We start from the raw sequence: 5,000 nt of genomic DNA on the forward strand, positions 1-5,000 counted from the left end.
AATAGATGTTTTGAGAAAGGCTTGAGCCTATGTTCTCGCTAGCAGCGGGGAGCTAAACAGGCAGATCATCAAAACAAATATGAAGCTAGCAAGCAAGCTAACTAAATATTCCGTGACCCCCATGGCAATTAAATAATGGAGCAAATTTTGCATGACTCCGTCATGTAATATTGCTGTAAGTATGCTCACCTGAGACGCACAGACACCTGGTTATTGTAGTGATTTGACAGGAGCAGGAATGGAGCAGCGGCTAGCTAGCAGAGCGCTGGGACTGTGGGTTACAGGGTTGACACAATAGCGGAAGAGGGTGGAAGAGGCGGTCTCTTTGACATGTCATTCGTTCCCATGCTGATGATCGGTTACAGGTAAAAGCATGGTAAAGGTCAGAACATTGTGTACTAACTGGTAATGGACACGTGTTTTCATTGTTAGACGAGATAAACACAATCTTGTTCATGGTTTCGATATGAAAAGTTGTGCTGTAATCATAACTTCGGGCTATGTCATCCTAGAAACAGCCTACATATTTTCAATATCGGATGATCTGGCAGATATTGAAAATATGTAGGCTTCTTTACCACGCCCTTCATGCATTCTCATTCCGATCATATTCGCATAATTTGATCAACCACCAGCAAGCAAAATAGCCCCGACAATAGTCAGCGCGATGTCAGGATCAGAATTCAATTTATTTGCAAAGTACGTTTTCATATAGGGCGACTAAAGCTCGCGAGATCAGGAAGGTCTCACGAGGCTAGGTGCACAGAGGACAAAGCATCAATAAAATACAGGGAATTAAGCACAATAAAACATAAAAGTAAGTTCAAGATAAAAAAAAAATTAACATAGCTAATAGAAGTGACGTAGTAAGACTATGAGGCTCATACATATATGGTTAAACAAAAATTATATGCAATATGTATATATGTTATATTATTTAGAGCAAGCTCTCATTTACAATGACGTCTAGAAAATACATCATATAAAATAGAAGTTGAGGAATAAAACACGTTAACCAATTAAAACAGTAAAAACAATGAAATTACAAATTTAAATGATTAAAAACAAGTGCAGACTGACAGAATTAGAAAGATCTAGAAATAGTGTGTTAGTTAGACAGACAGACAGACAGACAAACAGACAGATAGATAGATAGATAGATAGATAGATAGATAGATAGATAGATAGATAGATAGATAGATAGATAGATAGATAGATAGATAGATAGATAGTGGAACAGTACAGCAGCAGTGGGGGAACAAGTACAGCAGAATAAAACATGCATAGAGGATACACATAATAGATTAAATTACATTTCCTTTAATGCACCCAGAGTAAAGTGAACATTCAGTGCAGCGTTGGCGAGGCCCAGTATCCCCACTGCCTTGCTCGCTCCTTCTGAAGTCCACGGCCATCATGAATGTCCTCTGTGTTGCAGGCTTGGCGCTCCGGACAGGTACAGGTGCACCAGGACGCCGGGTGACCGACCTCTTAGTGACCGACCTCTCGTTGAGGCGGACCCGTCCCTGTCGGGGGGGTCCAGCCGGGGGTTCGGCCAACGCGGGAAGCGTCATCCGCAATTTTCAGGAGCTTGACCGACGGGTCCTTTGGGGTGCTGTTATTTTGACAGCTCACTTTTCTAGCCCCTGGGTGAAACAGTTTTTTTGCTTCCCTCTGGAATATGTAGGGGTGGGACCTATGCCCACCCTCCCATTTCTCTTTGTAAAGCGCATTGTGTTGCCTCTTTGTATGAAATGCGCTATATAAATAAAGTTTGATTTGATTTGATTAGATTTGTTGTTTGTTTAGAGTGATAGAGCAAGGGGAGAGCACAGACCTGTTAGCGCTATAGAGGGGGGTGGAGGAGGGGGTCGGTTACAGCCTTGAGGGTTGACAGGTTGACCACAGGTCGGAGCAACAACAGCTGTGTAGTCAACCCTGAGGTCAAGGCCTGTGATACTCTGCTTAGGGAACCGGGATAATGGTGGAGGTCTTGAAACATGCAGGAACAGCACATAGGGCCAGTGGCAAGTTGCAGATGCCCTCAAGAAATCATTGATCTGAAGGGTTAGGGCTAGATTCCTTCTAGAAAGCAGGGAAGGAAGGCAGCTAGTCGTGTGTGTTGTTGCCGGGCACCGGCGGGGTGGAGAGGCAGGGATCTGGATCAGTTATCAGCATGTGGTGCATATTTTATGAGAGATAAGTTTGGCTGCTGTGCATTGTCCTCATCAATAATGAAGACATGTAGCGGTAACCGATACGTCCCTCTGTCTCCGTCCACCTCCCCGTGTCCTCCACCTGTCCTGCCTGCCTCCATCCCTCTACTGCCCTCTGTTCTCCCTTTTTCCTCCTCCCTCTCCCCCTGTCCTCTCTCCCTCCTCCCTCCATCCTCTCTCGTTAGTCACACAAACGTAACCGCAGCTTGCCTGCAATGACCCCGTGACAAACATGCCCTCGAAGCAGATCTTTGTGTTTGAATGCGTGTGTCTGTGTGTCTGCATGTGCGTGTGTGTGTGTTTGCTTGTGTCAGAGAAAGAGAGAAAGAGTTTGTGTTTAAGACAAGACAGCAAGCAAGAGAGAGAGATGGAGATAAAGAGATGTATTGATAGAAAGAGAGAGAGATGGAGATAGAGAGATGGATTGATAGAAAGAGAGAGAGATGGAGATAGAGAGATGGATTGATAGAAAGAGAGATATGGAGATAGAGAGATGGACTGATAGAAAGAGAGAGAGATGGAGATAGAGAGATGGACTGATAGAAAGAGAGAGATGGAGATAGAGAGATGGATTGATAGAAAGAGAGAGATGGAGATAGAGAGATGGATTGATAGAAAGAGAGAGATGGAGATTGAGAGATGGACTGATAGAAAGAGAGAGAGATGGAGATAGAGAGATAGATTGATAGAAAGAGAGATGGAGATAGAGAGATGGATTGATAGAAAGAGAGAGAGATGGAGATAGAGAGATGGATTGATAGAAAGAGAGAGATGGAGATAGAGAGATGGATTGATAGAAAGAGAGAGAGATGGAGATAGAGAGATGGATTGATAGAAAGAGAGAGATGGAGATAGAAAGATGGACTGATAGAAAGAGAGAGAGATGGAGATAGAGAGATGGATTGATAGAAAGAGAGAGATGGAGATAGAGAGATGGATTGATAGAAAGAGAGAGATGGAGATAGAGAGATGGGTTGATAGAAAGAGAGAGAGATGGAGATAGAGAGTTGGACTGATAGAAAGAGAGAGATGGAGATAGAGAGATGGGTTGATAGAAAGAGAGAGAGATGGAGATAGAGAGATGGACTGATAGAAAGAGAGAGATGGAGATAGAGAGATGGATTGATAGAAAGAGAGAGATGGAGATAGAGAGATGGACTGATAGAAAGAGAGAGATGGAGATAGAGAGATGGATTGATAGAAAGAGAGAGATGGAGATAGAGAGATGGATTGATAGAAAGAGAGAGATGGAGATAGAGAGATGGACTGATAGAAAGAGAGAGATGGAGATAGAGAGATGGACTGATAGAAAGAGAGAGAGATGGAGATAGAGAGATGGATTGATAGAAAGAGAGAGATGGAGATAGAGAGATGGACTGATAGAAAGAGAGAGATGGAGATAGAGAGATGGACTGATAGAAAGAGAGAGCTGTGCTACTCTGGTACAGGAAGGAGATACCGGATGGATCAGACAGGCTCGTAGCCCGTATTGCATAACTGATGGTGTGATGACATGAGAGCTCTCTTTTCTTCCTCCATCCCTGCCCACATCCACATAACACATCTGCCTGTCCACACACACACACACACACACACACACACACACACACACACACACACACACACACACACACACACACACACACTACTACACAGGCAAACAATCTACCAGGGCCTGCACTGAGTGAGTGTTTATAATTAGTGCCAGCAGCATCTCTCCAATGGTTCATGACAACACGAGAGAGAGGGGAAGGGTGAGAGACAGAGAGATAGAGGAAGAGAGAGAGGAGGAGAGAGGGAGGGGAGGGGAGGGGTGAGAGACATAGAGATAGAGGAAGAGAGAGAGGAGGAGAGAGGGAGGGGAGGGGTGAGAGACAGAGAGATAGAGGAGGAGAGAGGGAGGGAAGGGGTGAGAGACAGAGAGATAGAGGAAGAGAGAGAGGAGGAGAGAGGGAGGGAGGGAGAAAGACAGAGGGGTGAGAGACTGAAGATAGAGGAAGAGATAAGGGGAGAGAGAGAGGGAGGGAGAAAGAGGGAGGGAGTGAGTGAGAGACCGAGAGATAGAGGAAGAGAGAGAGGAGAGAGGGAGGGAGAGAGAGGGAGGGGTGAGAAACGGAGAGATAGAGGAAGAGAGAGAGAAGAAAGAGGGAGTGAGAGACAGAGATAGAGGAAGAGAGAGAGAAGGAGAGAGTGTGGGAGAAAGAGGGAGGGTTGATAGACAGAGAGATAGAGGAAGAAAGAAGGATAGAAAGAGGGAGGGAGAAAGACAGAGGGGGAGAGAGACAGAGAGATAGAGGAAGAGAGAAGGAGAGAGAGGGATGGAGAGAGGGGGAGAGAAAGAGAGCTTGGTAAACTGGTCTCAGTGAAGTCATTCATACAGTGTTATTCACGGTAATTAGACTGATAGGCCATGATGGAGCTCACCACAGGCCCTGCTTGTTTGAGAGCAACATCATTATCCTTTTGTCCCTCCTAACAACCATGGTTCAACAGCTCTTTTATGCTGGTTTAGGGAATGGAGATGACAGGAGGGCGCTGAAGTAATCTTGAAACACTTTATTTTAATGAATATGCTGGATAGTCCTGAAGATTTGTCTATTACGTAGAATCTTAACTTTTGTATTTATTTATTTAACCTTCAAAATAGATGTAAAGATTCTATTTGCATCTCTGATATTGTGGTATTGATATTCTCATGTTGTTGATGTTGTTGCTGTTGTTGTTGTTTTTCCTCAGGAGGTGTTATTGTTCCATCCCGTTTGACACACCCACTGGTTTGACCTT

The 5,000-nt window shown here is 44.5% G+C and overlaps 1 protein-coding gene across 2 annotated transcripts in view; it reads right to left on the reverse strand.

Moving 5' to 3' along the window:
- Positions 1-284, reverse strand: part of LOC311314826 (oxysterol-binding protein-related protein 2-like) — a 28,333-nt gene extending 28,049 nt beyond the window's left edge. For both annotated transcript variants that reach the window (XM_084445335.1, XM_084445334.1), the window contains exon 1: positions 190-284. The gene's annotated coding sequence lies outside the window, so the exon portion shown is untranslated. The remainder of the gene's footprint in view (positions 1-189) is intronic.
- Positions 285-5,000: the final 4,716 nt, after the last annotated feature.

Source organism: Borostomias antarcticus (assembly GCF_949987555.1).
Source record: "Borostomias antarcticus genome assembly, chromosome: 11".
Taxonomy (NCBI): Eukaryota; Metazoa; Chordata; class Actinopteri; order Stomiiformes; family Stomiidae; genus Borostomias; species Borostomias antarcticus.